Here is a 25,664-nt window from a genome sequence, read left to right as displayed (position 1 = left end):
CACCTTCAGAGCCCACTGCACATGACTTAAAAAGCTTCCTAATTCTTTACTTAGTGTCAGTGTCTTTAGACTTGTTTTTCTGATTAGAGCTTTAAAAAAAATCCTTTGGATGGCTTTTCTGAACCGCATAGATATTGCATATGAATACTGACCCATGCCTTTAAATTTTGCTACAGCTGCCCTGCAGTCTGTCTGTATTCATGGCTGGAATGGTAAAACGAGAAGACCAAAAGATTAAAATGGACCAAGGAGTTGGAAGTAGGCTTTTAATGAGACATGCTAAACTCAGTCTTGAGTAATGAGAGTGTCACTGTAAGTAGAGAACAACTTCCCCAAGAGATAACTTAAAAGGAAAGTAAGAAGCTGGAATGCACAAATTCTGTTAGGACATTAGTCATACTACTTCACTTTACTAACTCTCAGATTCTCAGATTATAAACAATAAATCTTAATATATAACAACACAAGTCACTTTTACATTGCTTATATTTGTCTTCCTTTTGTGACACTTTGTTAAAATTGTTTTTCAACTTTTGAACTTATTTTTAAGCTGTGTCTCTGTTACCTCTCCTGTGGAAATAAAGATACACATACACACAAACGCACGCTACCTTCAAACAGTGAACTCAAACAAAATTTTCAAAAAGGTTGATATAACACCTGTAGAAAAATGTATTTAAAAGATGAGTACACAGGCAACAGATTGGCATTAGAGGGCACGGTAGACGTGAGGAAGTCTGTATAAGAAAAGTAAGTCTCCCATCCAATAAGAACAGAGGCCTCGGAAGAATGCCACACATCTACAACCATCTGGTCTTTGGCAAACTTGACAGAAACAAGCAATGGGGAAAGGATTCCCTGTTTAATAAATTGTGTTCAGAAAACTGGCTAGCCATATGCAGAAATCTGAGACTGGATGCCTTTCTTACACCTTATACAAAAATTAACTCCAGACAGATTAAAGATTTAAACATAAGACCTAACACCATAAAAACCTTAGAAGAAAACCTAGGCAATACCATTCAGGACATAGGCAAATGCAAGGACTTCATGACTAAATCACCAAAAGCAATGGCAACAAAAGCCAAAATAGACAAATGGAATCTAATTAAACTTAAGAGCTTCTGCACAGCAAAAGAAACTATCATTAGAGTGAACCGGCAACCAACAGAACGGAAAAAAAATTTTGCAATCTACCATTCTGACAAAGGGCTAATAGCCAGAATCTACAAAGAACTTAAACAAATTTACAAGAAAAGAACAACCCCATCAAAAAGTGGGTGAAGGATATGAACAGACACTTTTCAAAAGAAGACATTTATGCAGCCAACAACATATGAAAAAAGCTCGTCATCACTGGTCATTAGATAAATGCAAATCAAAAAGACATTGAGATATCATCTCATGCCAGTTAGGATGGCGATCATTAAAATAATCAGGAGACCACAGATGCTGGAGAGGATGTGGAGAAATAGGAATGCTTTTACACTGTTGGTAGGAGTGTAAATTAGTTCAAGCATTGTGGAAGACAGTGTAGTGATTTCTCAAGAATCTAGAAGTAGAAATACCATTTGACCCAGCAATCTCCTTACTGGGTGTATACCCAAAGGTTTATAAATCATTCTGTTATAAAGACACATGCACACATATGTTTATCATGCACTGTTCACAATAGCAAAGACTTGGAACCAACCCAAATGCCCATCAGTGATAGACTGGATAAAGAAAATGTGGCATATATACACCATGGAATACTATGCAGCCATAAAAGAGAATGAGTTCATGCCCTTGCAGGGACATGGATAAAGCTGGAAACCGTCATTCTCAGCAAACTGACACAAGAACAGAAAACCAAAAACTGCATGTTCTCACTCACAAGTGGGTGTTGAACAATGAAAACACATGGACACAGGGAGGGGAACATCAGGGTAGGGGGCCTGTTGTGTGGTGGGGGAGGTAGGGGAGGGGTAGCAGGGGGTGGGAGCCACTGAGGAGGGATAACATTAGGAGAAATACCTAATGTAGATGAAGTGGGGATGGATGCGGCAAAGCACCATGGCACGTGTATACCTATGTAACAAACCAGCACGATCTGCACATGTACCCTAGAACTTAAAGTATAATAATAATTAAAAAAGTAAGTCTCAAATGTTGCATTTAAACAGGTTGTTGTTACTTAGGATATATGCATATACATATTATATATATACACACACAGTGTACATATATATTCACACTGTATACGTGTAGATCATTGAAATTGCAAGATAAAGACACTTGAATGAAATAAGATGAAAGTATGGGAAGCAATATTGCAAAAGGAATCAATTCAAAGCAGTGAATTATTACACCTAATTCCTTTAAATAGGTTTTTGCGTTTGACAGAAATCATAGAAAATGGATTTTTCCCCCAAAATAAAGGATGACAAACATTTCTGAAACTTCTTTTTTCCTTTAGAACAATTTTAATACAGATGAAAGAGCTTTAGATAAATGAGTTAACAAAAAAATACTTAACCATCTGCTAGAACATAATGTGATACATTTTTGACACCTCCTAGTTTCTTTAGCTGAATTTCAGAATGCAACCATTAGTATTAAGAGCAGGTTCTAAGGATTTTCCAAATCATTTTGTTATTCTCATCAATATTTCTAGTATTCTTTTAAATCCCTTCAGTCACTTTCTCTATTACTTTCCATTTCCTGAAGTTTTCAATTAAATTTTCCTTCTGTTTGTCTTGTAGGAAAAATCATCATGCTTACCACGTAGAATATGAGTTATAGGAGAGACATAGTGTGATACATTGGTTAAGGGACAAAGGACATTAAGATTTTAGGTGATTGTGAGTTCATAATTTTTCCAAAACACAAGTATTGCATGGCTACTGTTATAGATTATATGTTTATCAGGTTTATATATGATAAACATATATTTATATATGATAAACATATATAAACATATATAGCTAGATTATTAAAATAGTTATATCTTTGCCCTATATATTTATATATGATAAACATATATTTATATATGATAAACATATATAAACATATATAGCTAGATTATTAAAATAGCTATATCTTTGCCCTACCTGATAAACATATATTTTTAATATTAATCCAACATATTTCATAAGAAATATTTGATTTGTAAAGTAATCTGAGCATTAAGATGATTCCCTATCTAAATACTTGCGTGGTGACAATGAGGACAATTCTACTCTTTCTCTAATGTAGTTACAGGCAAGCTACACTCATTTAATAAACAACCAGAACATACAATCGAAACCAAGACATGAGAGTAGGATGCAATTAAAGTCAAAAGCCAAAAAGTAAACAACAGGAATGAATTTTGAGAAGAAACTACAGTAAGAGTAATGTATTTAAAATGTAAATCTGTGCTCTTCTGACAGTCTGGGAGAACAGGCCACACTACTATCTTGCTTACAACCCAGCAATGATATTCTATTATTCATAGGGACAGGTACAAACTATTTACATAAAATATTATGGCCTTCATTAGACAGCCTTTATCTAAGTCTGAAATCATATCTCCCACATCCCCCTGTCTTAAACAGTATGCTTTTAAAGTACTAACCATTTTGCAGTTCTTCACCTACACCATGGTCTTTTTTTTACCCAGGTGCTATACTCTCTGCTCATGATGCCCTCTGTACCTGGAAGGCACTGTTTTCTCATTTCCTAGGTGGACACATACTTTTCTAAGATTCAGCTCAGCATATTAGTAGTACAACCACCTTCCATATTCCCATGTGTTCTCTTGCCTTTCATTTTTATCTTCAAACATTTTCTTTCTCAAATAATAACATTTGTTAACCTGTTGATAATGGCTAGTAATTTTTGTGTTTATTTTATGCTAAGTGTTTGATAAGCCATATGCTATTCAATCACCACATCAACTTTACTGAGGTAAGTACTATGGTTATTGCCATTTTACACATGAGCAAAGTGAAAAAGACTTGTTGAAGAAGTCAAATGCTGGTTAGTACTAAGACCAAGATTCAACTCAAGGCGACTACAGGGGCTGGCCTGGCTTGTCAGCACACACTTCTTCCACCAACCTGAGTTGCTTCTATTCTGGATTGCCTCATTTACAGCCTCCCAAGACTTTTCTCCATTCTCTCTATGTCTTCTAACTCAGAGGCATGGTAGTGCATTTCTTACAAATCATAAAGACTTTCAAGGAAAGGAAGAGAAATAAAATGGAAAAGAGTACATGGGGACCGTACCAAAAGACAAATTTGGGCTTGCAGAAGTCTTCCTTGATTTCAGAGCTTTGTACCATTCTGACTGTTCATTTTCCAGAGCACAGACAAGGGACTGTTTCAGATTTTTTTGAGAAATTGCCCAGTAGTCTACCCATTGGAACCAGTGCCATCTTTCTCCATCACAAACCATGACCTTGAAGGCTACATGAAGTTGTTTTTTTTTTCTGGCATGCATGACACGAACTGCACATACAAACATAAAATATTTGTTGTTAATTTGAAACTTCTAGTTCAAGAAGTTCTTGTAAAAATATAAGAAATAAATTGGAACAAGGATTTTTTTGGAGAAAACACTCCTCTCATTATGTAAGATCACTGGTCTTGCTACACACATACACTATGAACCATTTTGTGTTCATTCCTTGTTGGATTTATTCAAAATAATGTTTGACTATTTTTACTATAAATGTTATCTTTTCCCTCACCTCTTCCACACTTGGAGAGCCTCCAGAACTTGGAAGCAGGAATCATATTCTACAACCCAAGGGGAGAGAGTACATCCCTGAAATTGCCAAAGTGCTATTTACTGTCCACTGAAATCATAAGTGAACATGATCACTCACAGAGCTAATTCCAGAAGCAAGACAATCAAGCAGGGCACATCATGGAACTATGTAAAGCAACGGAGATGCAGGAGAAAGCTTTACCTGTCACAGTGATTTAAAAAATGTCCATGAGCTCTGTGTATGACAGTCTTCTTGCATAAGCTCAGTATCTTTTTCTTGCATGGGACCAACTATATAGCTAATCACATAGTAAAATAAGAGGAAGCCTTTCAAAGAGGACTGAAATGCTGGCAAAACACACAGTGAAGTCTTACAGTATTTTAATATGACTAAAGTATATGCCATAACCTTCAATCCTCAATATGGTCTCCATGTCACAAAGAAAGTTTTTGCTTGTTTGTTTTAGAGATAGGGTCTCACTTTGTCACCCAGGCTAGAGGCTGGAGCTCAGTGGTGTAATCATAGCTCACTGCAGCCTCAAACTCCTGGGCTCAAGCAATTCTTTCTGCCTCAGCCTCACTAGTGGCTGGGACTACAGGTATGTGCCACTATGCCCAGCTAATTAAAAAGAAAAAAAAAGAAGACATGGGATCTCGCTATATTGCCCAAGTTGGTCTCCAAATCCTGGCTTAAGCAATCCTCCTCCCTCAGCCTTTCAAGCAGCTGGAATTATAGGTATGAGTCACTGTGCCAGCCTGAAATTTTTAATGTAAGTACTAGTTCCAGGAATATAAAACTACTTCCAACCAGAGAATGAGAGCAACATTGTATATGAATTTCACATTAATGGTTTTCTTTTCTCTCCTGTCATTGCTACTTTCTTTTCCCCTCATAGAAAAAGTTACTGGGAGGCATAAATTTTCATTAATTACACAACTCAGCCAAAGCACTCTCACTGAAAAGAATTAGCAATCCAGGCAGGGTACCGTAAAGTGAATCTCAATGTGAATACTTTACAAGGCAAATTACAAAGGAGACTATAATTATCAATTTCTTTCAATGCTGTTCAGCTTAATAGTATGTAGAGAGAAAACTGTTGGGAAATTGACTTGATGTGGATTTATGAATTGGTAGGACTACTTTTAAGAGATGAACAATAAATTGCTCTTATAGCCTTAGATCACAACATGTGCCACATGTCGTATGTCTCAGGAACATGCAAACACTTTGTCAAGAATAATTCTCTGAATGTTTTTAAAAATTGTATTGTATTTTTACTTAATAAAGGATGATTTCTGCAGCTGGATTATATGTTTCTTAAAGGCTCAAGCTCCTATATTTTTACACCTCCCAGGACTAACACTTGTTCAGGAATCAAAAACTACTTGCTGATTAACTAAATTTTCTGTGATTTTCATTTGTCTTGTTATTTGTCTCATGACAATTTTCACCTCTGTTCACTTCTGCCCTCATATTCACCATGAAAAATATCCCACATTTTAGTTACATTAACTGAGTCACTGTTAATATACTTGGGCCTCTTTTTCTTTTCTTTTTTTCTTTTTTTCATATAAACATACACTGCCAAGAAGATTTGGAGTAAAAGCTTGGTCATCCTCTCATGGATCTTCTTGGATCCTTGCTATTTGCTTCTCAGCTCTCCTGGTACCTATCTAATGACCACTGACAGGTCACCTACCTTTTGATGGACAAACTCTCATTCTCCCACACCCTACTTCTGAAGCTTCTAGATCAACTCTCCACTCTTGAAGGTCTGTCCTGGCTACAAATGTTAAACTCATCGTTTACCTTGAACTTTGCTCAAAAACTACATACTCTAGAAATTGGAGAAGAGAAAACCTATAAAAAGCTATGAAGCATAAAATAGTATATACCTATCCTTGGAGGATTTGAGATACAACAGGAAGCTGTTAAATATATAGAGATCCCAAATGAGAATTGTGATTTTTGCATTACTAAATTTCAGTGTAACATGGTTTATTTAATAATTATGCATAAAACAAAATCCTGGCATCACTGAATGTGTGTATATGCTCTATTCCAAAAATTCCAATCGTACTCTACAAAACTACTTCACGTTAATTTAAAAAAATAAATGATGCTTAAATTATGAAAATAATGAAATCAGTAAACTCCAAAAGTCAATTAAAAAAACTACACACATGCTATTATTTTTTTTGAATCTTCACAATAACCCCAAAAGTTAAGTAATTGCATACTCATTTTAAAGTTAAGGATTCTGAGTTAAAGAGATGTAGTAACAAGTTGACATTCAATAGGGATAGTTATACTCTTCAGCTCACTGGGTAGTTGTGAAAAATACATGAGAGTTGAATCAATTTCAACAAACACTGAACAACTTCTATGAGTTAGAAAAAAAGTCTATGTCACCTAATTTCATGTTTTCAGGTAGATGAATGAACGTTTATTATGAATATTAATATGGACCCAGGGTCCCATGTAGACTTTTTCCTACTTAGAATTAAAAATAGTATCTTCTTCACGTTGTATTCTTAGCACCAGAAAACATTCTTCACCCATAGATGGTAACAAGTAAATATATTACCTATCAAATAAATAAATGATAATCTGGCATTCTTATAAGACTGTTGCCTAGAAATAGCTAAAGCTTCAAAGTATTTATACTGTTAAGTAATATTACCATATGTGCTTTCAAATTTAAAGTGAAGACAATATGTTTGCATATCGTTACTATCAAAAATCAGTCCTCTGAGATCATATTAGATAACTTATAAACATATTGCAATATATCCAATAAAAACCAACAGTTGACTTGAAAAAAAAAGAAGGTTTAGTACACATTCACGTTTTTCATAAACTGAATAAATGAGACATATACTTATTTTTCTGTGTTTGATGAATTTACTTCAATATCATAGTAATTACAGTTTTATAATTTTCCCAATCTGTAAATTTGAGTGTGTCTTTTATTTTTATCTATTGTTATTTTGTCAGTTATCCCTTTTTGACAATGACAGTATATTTGATTTAAACAGACTTACTGCCTCTCTCTAACTACCTGCTATCTGGAAAACCAGATAACAGAATCAGTTGGAATTATGCTTAATATAGGAGTAAATAGATTACGTACGACACTCACATAAGATATATCTCTTCTTAAGTCTCAGAATCCTTTTAGGATCTTAGTTATGTTCTTGGGAATCAAGATTGCAAAATAAACGACCTTTGGATAAGTGAAATATTGAACTGTTTGCAAATCTATCTGAGAACTATTAGCAAAATATAGCTTATTTCTAACTTAAACATATTTCCCAACACTAAAACCTCAGCCTTGCAGTGTAGGTGACTTTTAAAGTCCATATTATAGACTGCTTGCTAAAAGTGAAAGATGCTGCTGGAAACATACATAAGAATATAGTGCAATAGGGGAAAGGAAAGAAAAAGAAATAACTTCATGTAATACATAGTAATGGGGAACACTGAAAATCTTCCTGGTGTGTAGTCAGAAAAATGACCTTTCAATGAAAAGACACTATATAATATACAATGCATTCATAACAGGAAATTTTATTCCTCCCTCTGGGAATTAATTTCTCTACTGTGTGGGTATTTGGGAAGAAGTGGTACATAGATGGTATTCCACAGTAATGAATTTCTCCCAGCCTGGAGGGCAAGTGTGTGGTTTGTGTGTGTGTGAGAGAGGGATGGAGGAGCAGGAGGTGAAGAAAAGTTAAGCGAGCAAGAACTCAACTTCATCATACAAATAGACTAAAAATGTCTAGAACCCATTGTAACATTTCCTCTTTAGATCAACCTAATGTTTTTTGAAATCCCACAACCTCCACAGTGCAGAAATAACTAGAGAGTATTGCAGATACAATATAATCCTAAACACTTGGGCACAAACTCATTCCTGCTTGTCTTTCTTCTTTATCATCATCAACTTTTTTTTTCTTATGTCAAGAAAAATATACAGTTTGCCACAAATATTTGATTCACTTTTATAACAACATAAAATGGTACAAGATAGTACTGGAAATTGAAGTTGATTCTAAAGGAATACAAATCAAAATAATGTTCCAGATGGGCTTTTTGAAATATACTACACAATATTGAGATAAGACAATTCTTGATCTGCCTCACTAGGAGCCTAAAGTGCTGGACAAGCAGTATTTTCACTGTCTTGGTGCTCTCCCCCACCATTCATCCCGCACTATCATTTACTTGGGGCTTTCTGAAATGGTGTGTCCCGGCTATACAAGGTATCTTAAATTTTTATTTACTGCATCAAAAATAACAACACATTTTTTCTGAAACAAAGTCCTCATGACTTAGATTGGGCATATAGTATTCTTTCTTGACTGGAAATAACTAAAAAATGAAAATAAAAAGAAGTGTTAGATTCTTAAAGAGGCAAACAATTGCTCTAATGAGTATCAAGTATTGAGAACTGATGTCCCGAAAGATAGGGCTCATTTCCCCACAGCTGATGCACCAGCTGATCTAACTTAGCACAGTGAGTGAATCAATGTCGTTGTTGTTTTTATTTGCAGGGATGTGGAGGGGAGAGTAAGAGGATAGTTTATGAGAGTCTAATATGGACAAAAGTTATGAAAACGTCAGGCTCCAAAGGCAAGTAGTAGTTCCTGATTATATCTGTTAATGATTACCAGGCAAAGAAAAGTAATTGGTGTGCAGTCTATGACATTACAGCGATGGTGACAGCTCTATATATTTATCTCATTTAATTTTTTCAACTACTCTGTGAGTGGGATGTCAACAGTCCATTTTACAGATGAGGGAACATAGGCTAGACGAGAATCAGTGACTTAGTCTAATGTTACAAAGTCAATACCCACAGAGTCAAGTTTTGAAGCATCATTCGTCTGCTTTCAAAATCAATATTCATTCTCCTCCAGTGCTATTTCTAATCTTAACACTATTCTGTATGTTTGTTTAACATTAGTCCTAAATCACACTACCTTCTAATCTCATAGAATTGGAGTAACTGAACAGACTTCCCAAAGAACCTTACTCTATTCATTAGGGTTAAAGAGAGAACAGTCACATAGCTGCCATTATAATTGTTAATAACTGTTGCAGAATCTCTAGGGTGAAATTATTTCAGTTTAAATAATAAAGAATTATGGCAGATAATTTGGTTTTTTAACAATTTTTTACAAATAAAATATAAAAAAACCAATGCCCTTATTTTCATTTTATAATCAACAGAAAGGATCACATGCTGGAATAACATTCATCATGCTCTAGGTAAAAAAATAAAATATTACACCTGAGTTTTCAGTGGCATCTTAACTTTTGAAAGAGACCAAGCACACTGGCCCACAGATGAAGACCACAAATTGGCAGAAAATAAATGAAGTTGAAAGTTTCTGTCACCTTTCTCTTCAATCATTATTTTAGAGGGCTCCAAAAATCACATGGATTTTATATAAATGATTTTTAGTTTGTGCTATTATTTATTGGAAGGATAAAACTTTATCCTAACTTTTGCTCAGACTCACAGAATATTAGAGATGAAAATATCTTTGGGTATCTTCTAGTCTACCTCCAACTACAATTTTAAAAATAAGAAATCAGTGGCTCAGTGAAGTGAGGTGGATTTACAGAGTAACTTGGTTGTGAGTAGTAATCAAGTTCTGAGCATTTTTTCCAAGGAACTATTTATTCTGAACTAAAAATTGAAAAATTACCCATCATAGGATTTCTAAGCCATCTTCATGACATCTTAAAGAACAATACCTCTCGACATTAAATTTTGTAAGACAGCATATGTCTGCAAATTGTGAGAACTATATGCAGGGTTAAATATCCTGGACAAAGAATCTTAGGGCTAGAAGATGACATTTAGGTTCTGGTTTACCAAGTACACTTCTGATTTACACTATTATTCCCAGGGAATGATTGATAGTGCTTTTTTCTCTATCAAGAGTTTCTTGGTTTGGACAACACATTTTATCATCTCACAAGTTACCCTAGTCTTTAATATTTGTGCCTGTAATTATTTACCTAGATATGTAATATCACTTATTACAGGAAAAATGCCATTATATAGGAGAGCTTAGCCATTACTTTCAATTTGGTGTGAAGAAATTTATCAAATCCCTTTTATCTGATGCCTAAAGTATTATTGATTTTTTTGAAGGAGTGGGATGACAGAACAAAAGAACACCAGTACCAAAAGGCCAAAAAATATATAAAAAGTAAAATAAATAAATAAAGAAGAAGAAGAAAAAAAAGAAAAAATGGGATGAAGGAAGAAAAATGAGAAAAAATGTTCACCTATCTTCCAATTTTCCCATGGATAGTCTGGATTATAGGTATACTGGGACTTTTCATTTCTACTGAGAAAAAGATCAAGTAATGAAAATTAAATAGAAGGGTTTCAGCTTTGAGTATTAGAGGCAAATGGCCTGTAAAAGGTCATCTGAACTGCCATAAAGGAAAAATCATGGACATTTACTTGACCTTACACAGACAAATATATGTACATGTGTGTGCTGTTGTATACAAAAATATTCACTTCAGATTGCTTCAGGGAAGGGGAGAGAGCCAAGATAAGCCATTGGAGAGTTTTATAATTCAATCATAAAAATAAAATTTAAAAAATAATGATTTACTGAAAATAGGGTAAGCCTATGATTGTTGTTTTAATTGAGTGCATCTGGCAGGAAAAAGTACCTTCAATAGAGCCAACAAATTTAAAGCACCTTGTATTCACCCCTTCCTGTCACAATAAAGATGATTTTTTTTATTTAAAGTTAGAGGAAATGGGCCTATTTTCATCTTAATGTACTTCACATTATGCCTCCATAAGGAGGAAACCCATAAGTGATATAGAATCAAAATGTTGCTAGGATTTTCTGCAGATTAATCAAGACAAAACATTTCCCTAACACTTAAGGTTGAGATGCCAGTATTCTGTTCAGGGAAACTACCTCACAATTCTAGTAGTCTATGGTATCAATCATTATTGCATAACACAATATTTTGATATTTTCCCCCTAATTAAATTAGCAAATAATTATATACAACATAGCACCTAAGCTTAAGAGTGATTGGCATAAATTCTATTCCAATGTTACAGTATAACTACTTTTCTATCTCTCTGTTTATCTGCCAAGAAAGGAGTTATAATATAATCAGAAGGCTTTTCTATGAAGAATACAATGAATTAATACAAAATAAATATGTTTTATATTATAGTTCTTTTGATGAATGGACATTCAAATCTTCTGTTTAATAACACCTACTAATGGTTGTTTTCCTTTGCTGTACATGGCTGTCATCTTCAATATTTTTTCTTTCTGAAGAATATGTTAAATATACAGTTCCTTATATGCAAAACTAATAACAAATGTTCCTGTTTTGAAAGCTATGTTTGTGGAAGAAATGTATTAGTGACATCTGGGATATAATTTCAGAGAAAATAAACATGGCTAAATGAATATATCATAACCTCCATATTTCCTCTCAATTTATTTTACTGTATTGTTAAAGAAACTCAGAAATTCTTGGTAAAATCCATCATCAGCTTTTTATTTTAGGGTGGAGAACTTGGCTACAGAAAATTACTTAATAGCTCACTACTTTAAGTTTCCAAGATAGCATTTCAACATTGGATTTAACAGATTTCTTGAGCAATACCTCACAAGGACAGGCAATCAAAACAAAAATAGACAAATGGAATAATACTGAGACGGGATAGTTCCCTTGACCAGTTTGTGGGACTTGTGAAGGGGTGGCTCGCTGACTCAGTTCACAGTGCTTAAAACCCTTGTTGGAGGAGGAGCAAACAAGTGAGAAGGTGCAGGAGCCAGGGCATGTACCTTTGGGTGCCCCATACACAGGCCTGTGGGAGTGTCTAGGGGTTGCCTGTGACCTCTGGAACCCCAGAGAGTGAGTGTTACAGTGCACTCTTTCGACTTTGCTGTCCATGGATGGCTTAAGTGTTAAAGAGCTCAGTAGAGAGTCAGTGTGACAGCCTCTTGCTGGGTCCTTGTCTGGTGTCCAAGAGGAATGAGATCACACAGACTTGAAGGATGGTGAATAAGGAGATTTTATTGAGTGGTGGAAGTGGCTCTCAGAGGTGTTGAAAGCTGGAAAGGGGATAAAGTGGAAAGGCGATCCAACCATCCCTGGCTGAACTCCTCTCTGACTGTAGTCTCTGAGTCCAGTACTTCTTCTCCTCTCAAATTTCAGATGCTTCTTTCTTCTGTGTGTGTGTGTGTGTGTGTACTGAGTTTGGGGTCTGGGGTTCTTATGAGCACAGCATAGGGGGCAGGTAGGCCAAAAGTCATTTTTGTGGGAAAACAGGGATGTGAAGTTCTCAGTTAGGGCCACAAGTTCAGGCTTAAGGGTGGAGCCCTCACCAGGGATTCACCATTTTACCCAGTATTTCCCTGCTTCCTGTTTATATCAAGTTAAAAAGCTTCTGCACAGCAAAAGAAACAGTCAACAAATTGAAGAGACAACCGGCAGAATAAAAGAAAATATTCGCAAACTACCCTTCTGAAAAGGGATTATTAACCAGAATATATAAGGAGTTCAAACAGCTCTATAAAAAAATCTAATAATTCAACAAAAATGGGTTAAAGATCTATATAGATATTTCTTAAAAGAAGACATAGAAATGGCAAACAGGTATATGAAAAGGTACTCAACATCACTGATCATCAGAGGAATGCAAATCAAAACTACAATGAGATATCCTGTCACCTCAGTTAAAATGGCTTTTATCCAAAAGATAGGCAATAACAAATGCTGATGAGGATGTGCAGAAAAGGGAACCATTGTGCATTGTTAGTGGGACTGTAAATTAGTACAACCACTGTGGAGAACAGTTTGGAGGTTTCTAAAAAAGAAACTAAAAATAGAGCTACCATATAATCCAGCAATTCCACTGCTACATAGATACTCCCCCCAAAAGGAAAGCAATATATTGAAGAGATTTCTGCACTCCTATGTTTATTACAGCACTGTTCACAATAGCCAAGATTTCGAAGCAACCTATATGCCCATAAACAGATGAATGGATAAAGAAAATGTGGTACATATACACAGTGAAGTACTATTCAGCTGTAAAAACAATGGCTGATCCCATCATTTGCAATGACATGAATGGAACTGGAGGTCATTATGCTAAAGGAAATAAGCCAGGCACAGAAAGACAAACTGTGCATTTATTTGTGGGAGCTAAAAATTGAAACAGTTAATGGAGACAGAGGAAATGATGGTTACCAGAGTCTGGGAAGAGGAGGGGGAAGAGGGGGAAGTGGTGATGATTAATGTGTACAACTAATAGCTAGATAGAATGAATAAGATCTAGTATTTGATAGCACATAAAGGTCACTATTGTCAGTAATAATTTAGTTGTACATTTTGAAGTAAATGAAAGAGTACAATTGGATTGTTTGCAATACAAAGATAAATGCTTGAGGTCATAGATACCCCATTCACTCTGATGTGAATGTGACACATTTTTTGCTTGTATCAAAATATTTCATATATCACATAAATATATATACCTACTATGTACCTACAAGAATTATAAATTAAAAATTAACAAAAGACAGCATTCCATTTCACTAAAATTGTGACTTTAATTCAAATAGTTTTTTTCTTTTGTTAAATTGAACACAAGGCATAAATAAAAGTATCTAGCTATCTCTGTATCACATGCGTATTGTTGAACTGTAGAAATGGTGTTAGTAATTGATTAAAAATGACAAAAATTATTGTTTATACATGATTAATCCAAACTAACTCTGCTGATAAGATACAAAGGCAAAGTAGGTGGATTCGTTCCACTAATAAAAATAACAACCTTAGCTGACTCTTAATATCAGCTCTTTCTCCTTTGAAATCATATACTATTATATCAAAAAACATAGTAAAAACAATATTGACATGATTCTGCTTTCCCTATGATGAAAGGCTTATAATGTATTTTTTTAGTTATTAGAATTCTTCTTTGTTAAGGCTAAAATCATATACTTATAATTTATAGTTACATATCTAAAATGGCATGCACTTTCTCCCTCAAAAGTTAGGTTATAAAACTGTTGCTTGTTTGAACAACAAACTGATTAAAACTAGAAAACATGAGTGAAATTGAAGAAGTAAATATTTTCGTTATATATTGTTATCTATTTTTTATTATTTTTGAAGAATAAAAAGTAGTTGATCCACTAGAATATTTTTAAAGAAGTCTAATTCACACAGTGCTTATTGGGGTCATAGATCACAAACAGAAGTCACATGAAAAATTAGACTTTCCCTTTGAATCATATATTAGAGTAGGAAATAACATAATACAACTGTGTCAACATGAGTAACTAACTGATTCTGCTTTCCCTGTGATGAAAGGCTTATATTTTCAAGTCATTGAAATTATTTCTAATGCTGAAATCACATATCAAAATAATATACAAAATATACAGTATTATATTACATTCAAAATGCATTTTGTTAAAAACTTTTTAAAAATAATCAGGAAAGTGGCAGTATAGAAACCTCAAAGCCCCTTTACCCATCACAGAAAACAAACAACACTAAAATAAACAAACTTATAGACTTATTTATATAATTTAATAGTATCACTGATAGCCAAAAATCTACAGCAACCAAGCAAATGCCCAATCAAGAAAAAGTCACATTAAAAATGGTAAGAAATTTCTCCTATGCAGTGCTTCACAGGTGGAAGATGGTGACCAAATACCAGATCACTTGGTCCAGAAAGAGCAGAGTAGATTATATTTGCAAGGTTATAACCAGTGTGAGCACTGCCAAGGCACTGGTTTCTCACTCTTCTCACTTTCAGCTCAGAAGACAAAGCAGTAGCATAGTTTGTATCTTAGGCTAGAAACCAGGTAAACCGGTGGTAAGCATGCAAAATCTACAGGAGAGAGGGGCAATTGCAGGTCCATGAAAGCCCTAACAGGAAAAGAATACAATACAACATCTAAGGCCCCAAGAAGACGCTGAGTTGAAACTCCCTGAGATTTAAAAGGGTCTGTTAGTGACATGAGCAAGTCGGTAGATTAGAAAGCTCCAGGCCCTTGTTTATCCACAGAAACATTAAAACAACAGGCTGACTAATATAGGTTTTCAGGAGCTCTGGAAAGCAATCACAGTTCTACAGTGTGTATAAGAGGGACAAGCATACACACATACCCAGACAGAATACATGCTCAGAAAAGATCTGAGAGGATTTTACATGTTCACACTACATCATTTAGTAATTTTTCCCCTGCACAGAGCCAATCTGCAAAAACTGGGAGACGTGGCTTCTTTTTTAAATGACCAAATTTTAACGAAGAAAACAGAGCAGGCCAGGCGTGGTGGCTCATGCCTGTAATCCCAGCACTTTGGGAGGCTGAGGTGGGTGGATCACAAGGTCAGGAGTTCAAGACTACCCTGGCCAAGATGGTGAAATCCTCTTTCTACTAAAAATACAAAAATTAGCCAGGCATGGTGGCGGGTGCCTGTAATCCAAGCTACTCAGAAGGCTGAGTCAGAGAAATGCTTGAACCCAGGAGGTGGAGATTGCAGTGAGCCAAGATTGTGCCACTGCATTCTAGCCTGGTGACAGAGCAAGACTCTGTCTTAATAAAATAAAATAAAATAAAATAAAAAATCATAGAGCATCCAAAGACATAGGGTAATATGGTCCATCAAAGGGAACAAAGTGAATCATCAGAAACTGTCTCTAATAAGCACACACATCAGCCTCACTAGATAAGACTTATAAAACAATTGTCTTAAATTTGTTCAAAGAGCAAAAGAAGAAAAAAAATTCAAGGAAGTAGAGAAACAATATATGAACATAATTAAAATATCAGCAGAACATAATTAAATTTAATTATATATGAACATAATTAAAATATCAGCAGAACATAATTAAAATATCAGCAGAACATAATTAAAATATCAGCAGATATAGAAATCATAAGAAAGAACCAAACATAAATTCTGGAGTGGAAAAATACAATATCTGAATTAAAAATTCCATAGAGTCGTTCAACAGCAGCCTACAACAAGCAGAGAAAATAATCAGTGAACCTGAAGAAAAGTCATCTAAAACTATTGTCTGAAGAGCAAAAAGAAAAAAGAATAAAGAAAAGTAAATGGAACCTAAGGGACTTACAGTAAACCCATAAACAGACCACTGTAAACATTATAAAAATCCAAAAGAATAAAAGAGAAAGAGAGGGTTATGGAGATTATTTGAGGAAATAATGGCTGAAAACTTTCCAAATTTGAGGAAATGCAGGAATCTATAAACCCAAGAAGCTCAACAAATACCAAGTAGAATAAAGAGATCACAAGAAGAGACATTACAATCAAATTTTTGAAAGCCAAAAATAAGGAGAGAATATTGAAAGCAGCAAGAAAAAGAACACTAATCATGTACAAGGGATCCTCAATAAACCTATCATGGGGTTTCTCAGTGGAAATCTGCCAGACCAGAAAGCAGTAGGATGATATATTTAATATGCAAGAAGAAGAAGATAAAGTGTCATCCTAGAATCTTATATTTGACATAACTGTTCTTCAAAAATAAGGGAGAAATTAAAAGATTCCCAGGCAAAGAAAACTGAGACAGTTAATTACAACTAGACTTACTATATATGAAATGCTAAAGGGAGTCTTACAAGTTGAAATGAAAAGACGGTAAGCAGTAACTCAAAGTTATATGAAAATATGAAGTTGTCCAGTAAAAATGAACATGTGGACAAACACAAATAACAGTTTTTTTGTAATTTTGGTTTGTAACTTAACTTTTTATTTTCTACAGGATTTAAAAAGACAAATGTATAAAAATAATTATATATATACATAAAAGAATACCCACTATTTATATATGTAATTTGTGAAATCAATAACATAAAAAGGAACAGGGTGAAGGTCTAAAGCAGTAGGGTTTTCCTGTGCATTGGAGTTGACTCAGTATGTGAATAAGCTCTGGAGATGGATGTTGGTGATAGCTGTACAATAATGAGAGTGTATTCAATCCTACAGAATTGTACACTTGAAAACTGTTAAAGTGGTAAATTTTTGTCATATATATTTTACCACACTAAAACAAAGAAAAATGTATTTGAATTTTGCTAATTCCTCATAATATGGTTTCATAAGCAAGCATAGCATATAACAACATAGTATTCAATTATGCATACCCAAATTATCTCAACAACGTATCATCCAGGATCTGACACTGTTTGGAAGCTAATAGTACTGGAAATAAATCAACCATTACGTAGCTCGCCAGAGGAAATGCCTGGGAAAGTGATGGAGCTGTCACACTTGCTGCATGGGTGAGAGCCCTAGGCCCTCTGTCAAGATCATGCTGCCCTCCTGGATCATTTTCACGCCTGTTGCCCATGTGCCATCCCTAGTTTCAAATGGCTGGGTGAACAATTAGTTTTCTCAACACACAAATGGGGCATGCAATCATTTTCCTGCAACAAATTCTAATCATCGCCATTCAGCTATGATTCTACTGTCATAAAATAGGTTGGTACCCAGTGAAACAGGACAAAAATTGATAGATTCTAATGTATTAATTAGCTAATGGGAAAGTCAAAGTTGAAAAAAATAGATGGTGAATTTTAAATTAAATGGGATTGCCAGACTTGCATACATTTAATGACATGAGGTTTTATGATTTACATATATATAATTTTATATAATGTATATAATATAGTACATATATGTAATAACTAATATGTTATATACAATTTTCTTTATATAATAGGAAATTATAGATGTTTTTAGACTTGAGTAGTATTCATTTAGTGGAGGCAAATAAAGTTACTATGATTTTTTTTTTGTGTGATGGAGTCTTACTCTGTCACCCAGGCTAGAGTGCAGTGGCGGAATCATGGCTCACTGCAACCTCCACCTTCCAGGTTGAAGTGATTTTCCTGCCTTGGCCTCCTGAGTAGTTGGGATTACAGACGCATGCCACCATGCCCAGCTAATTTTTTTATATTTTTTAGTAGAGATGGGGTTTCACCACATTGGTCAGACTGGTCTTGAACTCCAGACCTCATAATCTGCCCACCTCAGCCTCCCAAAGTGCTGGGATTACAGGCGTGAGCCACCACACCCAGCTGTTACTATGCTTCTTAATGCCTCTTCTAAATTTCCACGTATCTTTTAATTTAGAGGAAGCTAAAGAATTGTTGCTCTGGTATAGCAACACCATCTGTCTTAGTTAATTTTTTGTTGTTAAAATAGAATACCAGAGACTGGGTGATTTGTAAAGAAAGAAAGTTTAGTTGTCTCACAGTTATAGAGCTGGGAAATCTGAGTGTATGTCAGCAGCTTCTGGCAAGGGTTTTCCTACCATGTCATAATATGGTAGAAAAACAGAAGGGCAAGAGACTGAATGTAAGAGAGAAAAAACACAAGGGTGGCCTTACTTTACAACAGCCTGCTGTCTTGGTAAATCCAGTCACTTGAAAGCAAGAACGTACTTATTCCCTGAAGAATTAACCCTATTAATGGATAAGCACAGACTGAAGAAAAAAAAATTAACCCCATCATACAAGAGTGGCATTAATCTCTCTCAGTGACTTAATCACATCTTAAAGATCCCACCTTCCAACAACGCTACACAGGGGACCACATTTTTTACACATGAATTGTGGGAGACACACTCGAACAATAGCACCATTCTTACCAGTTATAGGAAAGTTAATTAAAACCGCAATGGGATACCACAATATACCCAGCAGAACAGCTAAAACAAAAATTTCTGCTAATTATTACCAAGTGTTTATAAAGATGTAGAGCTACTAGAACTCGTATACTATGCCAGTCGGAATACAGATTGGTATAACTCTTTGGGAAAGTAGCAGTATCTATCTACCAACAAGCTTTTAAGCCACATAAACACAACTGTACAGCAAGAGAAATTTTCACACATACATGCCTAAAAGACATGTATAAGACATGTATAAGTATGTAAGGTCCAAAACCTGGTCATGATGAAATATATTGAAAAACTATTGCTACACATAGGAATCTCATATACATACTATTAAGACAAAGAGGCTACACATAAACAGGTTAAACTCTATTGTTACATTTATAAAACTGAAAAGCAGGCTAAATAATCTATAGTATTAGAATTCAAGAAAGGGGTTGCTTTGTGAAGGATTGGAATTGTGACTTGGAAAGAAAAAAAGAGTCTTTTGGTTGCGCACAGTGGTTCACACCTGTAATCTCAGCAATTTTGGAGACTGAGGAAGGCAGATCGCCTGAGGTCAGAAGTTCAAGACCAGTCTGACCAACATGAAGAAACCCCATCTCTACTAAAACTATAAAATTAGCCAGGCATGGTGGTGCATGCCTGTAATCCCAGGTACTCGGGAGGCTGAGGCAGGAGAATCACTTGAACCCAGGAGGCAGAGGTTGTGGTGAGCTGAGATCCAGCCATTGTACTCCAGCCTGGGCAACAAGAGTGAAATTCCATTTCAAAACAGGAAAAAAACAAAACAAAACAAAAGTGCCCTTTCAATGTTGTTGATTATGTCTTATTTCCTAATTTTAGTGGTATCACACAGGTTTGTAGACATTCTGATAATTCATTTGTCTGTTCATTTATGATTTGTGCACTGTTCTTATGTATGTTCTAATACAAGTACTTACTTAACCTATGATACATGGTTATTTTTTTATACCAGAAAACAGAAGAGACTAAAGTAGAAAACATAAAAATTACTTCTTATTCCACTAGTGCATTGACTTCAAGTCTTTATATTTTTTATTATGCAGGTTTGCACATGAATAATTACTAGCACTGGTAGTTTTTCTAAGTTAACACAGATTATCAAAATATGTTGAAGAAATCAAGAAAATCTCGAATAGACCAATAATCATAGAAGCATGAGAAATTCAAAAAGAAACCATCAGGCCCAAGATAATCTTTGTCTAAGTTTACTATTAGGTTGTCCTAACTTTTAAAGAGTAAGTAATTTCCATGCAATACAAAAAAATCTTAGACCACAGCAAATAATTTATAAAAAAAACCCTTTCCATTTATTTTTGCAACAGGAAATTTTTTTCCCTCACAATTGTTGAATTAGTGCTTCTTTTTAATTTATTTTGGTTTCTTGTTTTCATAAATAATCACCTACACATTTGTTTCTGTTTTCCATGCTGGTCATGTGTTTTCTCTCATAGTTTTCATGGTTTATGTTTGCCCTCTGAAGTTCTGAAGAAATTGAGTGCTCCTTCAGTTTCTTTTTCACAAATATGATTGTTATTTGTGGCCTCCAAAGACAGATATCATTCTTCTGTAACATTTTTGTTTCCTTACAATGGTTTGTACTTCAATTAATCCAATCTCTGTGTTTTTTATTTCTGAGTCATTCAATGCATATACAGAGATGGAAAACAATTTTCTAAAACATTTTTTCTGGTCTCTATATTAACTCTTGCTTTACCTATGCTTTTCCTCTGAGACTTTAATTTTTCCATGTCAAGTAATTACTACTGACAACCAGTTCTGCTTTGTTGATCTTGTTACTTTTTTTTTCTTTACTGATCTGAGATTGTGATAAAAATCGATTGAAGTGTAGGGTTTTCTAATGGATGGGTGACAAGATTAACCATTAGCCCTTGGTTCTACTGATAACTTGTTTTATTAGCAGAAAGCTTCTAACCTTTGCAGTTGAAGAGTAGATTGTTATGAGAAGTTCAGGCCCAAATTCCAATGAGTAGAAAACATTCACTTAATGCAATTATTTTAGAATGTTGGTAGATGGATCGTCATCTTTCCCCACTCTATGGTCTTCTTACCTTGATCTGATAAAATCTCTAGTCTGTCTCTCTCTGTCTCTGTCTCTGTCTCTGTCTCTCTCTCTCACACACACACACACATACACACACACATGTGGGCATGCACACATTACTACTGTCTCTATTCCCACGATTATAACCCCTACAATGCTTTTGGGACTACATCTCTCTTTCCTGGGACATAATGCATTCCTTTCTTCCTTTTTCAGTGGGAGCACAAGTAATCACTAAATAAACACAAATGTAGAGTCATTGATTGAAGAAAGGTGCCCAGGTATGACTGCTTAACTTTCTGAGTAATACAAATCTTGGATCTTTGAGTCAGGGGGAAGCAGCACAGAGTCTCTCTATATTACTGAAGGCCATAGGTGTTTACTTCAGATTATGAATTTCAATTTAGCAATGTAGAGTCTTCCCAGAATCTAATAATAGGTTGCCTGAATGTCTCAGCTTTGAATGTTACCATAAAATGCCATCTTTCCCTGTGCCCTTATAGCCATTTTAAGCTACATCAAGCACTATGAAGCTCGTAGAACTTTAAAAAAAAAAACACTTATTTCTGACATCTTAAACTATGATAAAAAACATTCCATCAGCATCATTTTGAGAAAAATTCAATCTTCCTTTAATGTTTACTCACAACCAAAAGCTATTCCTGAACATCTGTGTAATATTACTTTGACACAGATGGTAAAATAGTTATTAATAGAATAGCACATGTAAATATTTGGATCCATTTCAGTAGAACTGAGAAAGCCACAAAATTATTTTACAAAGTAAATTTTCATTGCTGACTCAATGTGCATTTTACTTTGCACCAAAAGTGCTGTAATTTTCTTTGGTAGTTTTTGAATGAACAAGTAACATTTATTTTCAAGCCCCTTCAATGTAGTGTGGAAATGAGTTTGTTTTTATTTCATAGTAGGCCAGGACCCACCTTTATCTCTTAGAATTGTACACAGGTCTGTATACTGCTTTGAACTGACAGGAGCTAGTCTTTTAAATACAATTTAACTTACCTTTTCAAAGAATAAACAAAATGAAAAAAGAAGAGACATAAAAAATCTTGAGAAAGTTTTTCAAAAGCACAACACATATTGAAGTTTTAGAAGTCTTGATGTTTTATTAAATCAATGTAGAATAAGTCATTCCTACAGGCTTCCAAGTGTTTTTCCTAATTTTTTTAACGTCAATTGTTTCATAGAACTCTTACATAATTTTTGTCATTTTTCACTTTTCTTGCACCAGTTTCATTTTAACAATTTGGAAGTTGATCTTCTTGTCCCTTGGACCATAAAACAGGTTTGTTACTGTGTGTTTAGGCAGTCTAGGGTACTATGAGAAGACCTGGACTAGGAGATGGAAACCCTAGATTGAGTGTTGTTACACTTGTATCACATGAGTTTTACCAGTGCTGTATGGTCAGCTGTCACCTGTATGGCCAAAGTGGTGTAAGTCTGCAAACAGTAACAGGTCTGCACCATAAGGATTATGGATATTGGGAGAAAGTATAAAAAATGTTACAGAAATGAGGTAATTTTGTGTTTATAGAATGATGACAAGAATAAAAATATAAATCTGTATATTTGCTGTCTTCTTTCTATCATTTCATTTTTTTCTAGCAATTAATGTTTAGTATTTTACAGAAACATTCAATCTGCAATGGATTAAAAATAAAATAACCCTTACCCACAGAGAGTCTAAGAAGCATTGAGCTCTAAGACATCCAGAGAGCCAGTTAATCTCTCAGAATCTGAATTTCTTTATCCGTAAAAATATGAATAATGATCCCCACCCTGCATTTTTTATAGAGTATGTGAAAACTAAACACAATTATGTATTCATGAGCTATTTATAAATATAAGGCCTCATATAAATATATAGTCATCATATACTAAGTAATAATTATTTGTGAAGTAGCATGGCATCTTAGCTAAAAGAAGCCAGGCATATATTGGATACTAAAGGTTTTTTGACTTTATGAATAAATACAAAAGATAGAAAATTTTGGCAATGTATACAATTGCACACAAAATAACTGTCTCAGGGAGCGGCATATGATTTAAAGGCAAGTCACATCATCTGTTAGTCGCAAACTTTCTTTCATCTATAAAATAAGGGTAATTATCACTACTAATTTCAGGTTGAGGTGAGGATTAAATAATACAGAAAAGTATTTAGTAGTTGGTACTTGAAAAGTAATCAGTTAGTATTAGTCTTTTATCTCTAAGCTGCTTCTCTATGCTAAGAAAACTACTGAATTCTTTATATGCAATGTCTTAGTTAATTCTTATAAAAATTTTATAAAATAACTATAATAATCTCCATTTCAAAATAAGGAAACTAAGACTCAAACAATGCCAGCAACTTTCACAGTCCTACACAGCTACTTCAAATCCATGTCTGTCTATAAAAATGTTTGGTCAAGTTTCCCACAGAATACCACCACCCTAAAGTCTTCCAAGTCATTAGAACAAATTTCATAGGCTACATTTGAGAAGCTTTCTCATTTTCATTCATAAACGTTTTCCCATAAGACACAGAATCAACAGATTTCCTGAAACATAGAAAAAGAGACCCACTTACCAGCTTGAATTGTTGGGCTCTTCATGCTGCTGGTGGCCACTTTGGTTGCTCTGCTCTGAGCTTCTTCTCATAACCGTATTTCCAGGCTGCCAAAAAAATAGGAAATGAAAAATGACACTCACTTGCTTCAAGAAGGATTTTAATATATTAATGGCCATAACAGTAATAAATAACATTTATATAGTATTTTTTATAAAGGCTTGAAAGAAATGCAAGAGATTAATTCACTTCACATGTTTATAATTTTGAAGGTAAGTAATTCACAGAACATAACAATCTATCAAAATTGATCATTACATAATTTTTCTTTTTTCATTAAATAGAAGAATAAATGAAACTCGTGTTTAAAGCCATTCATATATTTGTAGGTCTATGTACTTAAACTCCATAAGGCAACTGGTATTTTGTTATAATGCAATAAGGAAAAAACAGACCTGAAGGAGAAAAGACTTACTGTGTCAGTATACCTGCCATTTCAAAGGTTAAAATTTGACAATGTGGTCAGTAAGCAAGTCAAAGATTATTCCTTGTGGTTTCAGTATTTAATATATTGGACAAGTCAAAAATCACAATGATTAATTTATAATGGAAAATTTAAATGCCATCAATTAAAAACTGGAATCTGCTTTTGGAATTGTGCAGTTGTAAAAGGGAATGAGATGTTATTTTTAGAACTGGAATATGAAGTTTCCATTTTCTTGATCAGTCATTTCCTTCTTTTTTTTTTTTTTTTTTTTGAGACAGAGTCTCGCTCTGTCACCAGGTGCCAGGCTGGATTGCAGTGGCTCGATCTCGGCTCACTGCAACCTCCGCCTCCCAGGTTCAAGCAATTCTCCTACCTCAGCCTCCCTACTAGCTGAGATTACAGACGCTCGCCACCATGCCCAGCTAATTTTTATATATTAGTAGAGACGGGGTTTCACTATGTTGGCCAGGATGTTCTCAAGTCATTTCCTTCTTACTCTACTCCACACCAACTCCCTTCTGTGATCCATAGAAAGAGAGAAAGATAAGTTGGCAAAAAACAGTAGAAATTATTCTAGGATAATTTTCATTCACTCAAAAGAAGTATAATGAGAAAAAAATGCTTTCTGAAAATAGATATCAATCACTTTCCTTTAAACTTGATGTTTACATATCAGATTTCCTATGTGACACTGTCACTTGTGTGACCAGTAATAATGGCAATAATTATGTATTGTTTATACTGTATCAGGAACTGTTCTTAATATTTTGGGGTATGATCCAATTTAACATTTACAACAATCCTGGATGGCAGGTATTATTATCACCCCTATTTTTAAAGATGAGAAAAATGAGGCACAGTTTAAGTGAATTATTCAAGATCCACAGCTAGTAAAAAGACAGAGTAGGATTTGAACCTTTTCAGAACCCATTCTCTTGATCTTCAAGGTATTCTACTGCCTTTCAAACTTGACCCAAATTGGAACTCTTCAATTTTCCCATATACCTTCTTAATTCCTTCCCTATTTTCTAGGAAACTGAA

At 34.5% G+C, this 25,664-nt stretch overlaps 1 non-coding gene across 2 annotated transcripts in view; it reads right to left on the bottom strand.

Annotated features, from left to right (window-relative positions):
* The window catches only part of LOC105718789 (uncharacterized), a 929,644-nt gene that overhangs the window by 148,070 nt on the left and 755,910 nt on the right, over nucleotides 1-25,664 (bottom strand). For both annotated transcript variants that reach the window (XR_010344200.1, XR_010344199.1), the window contains exon 4: nucleotides 24,158-24,243. This is a non-coding gene — a transcript (uncharacterized LOC105718789). The remainder of the gene's footprint in view (nucleotides 1-24,157; nucleotides 24,244-25,664) is intronic.

Source organism: Aotus nancymaae, unplaced genomic scaffold (genome assembly GCF_030222135.1).
Source record: "Aotus nancymaae isolate 86718 unplaced genomic scaffold, 86718_ANA_hifiasm-v0.15.2.pri h1tg000003l, whole genome shotgun sequence".
Classification (NCBI taxonomy): Eukaryota; Metazoa; Chordata; class Mammalia; order Primates; family Aotidae; genus Aotus; species Aotus nancymaae.
Note: the sequence above shows the minus strand (reverse complement) of the source record. Positions and strands in the feature narration are given on the sequence as shown.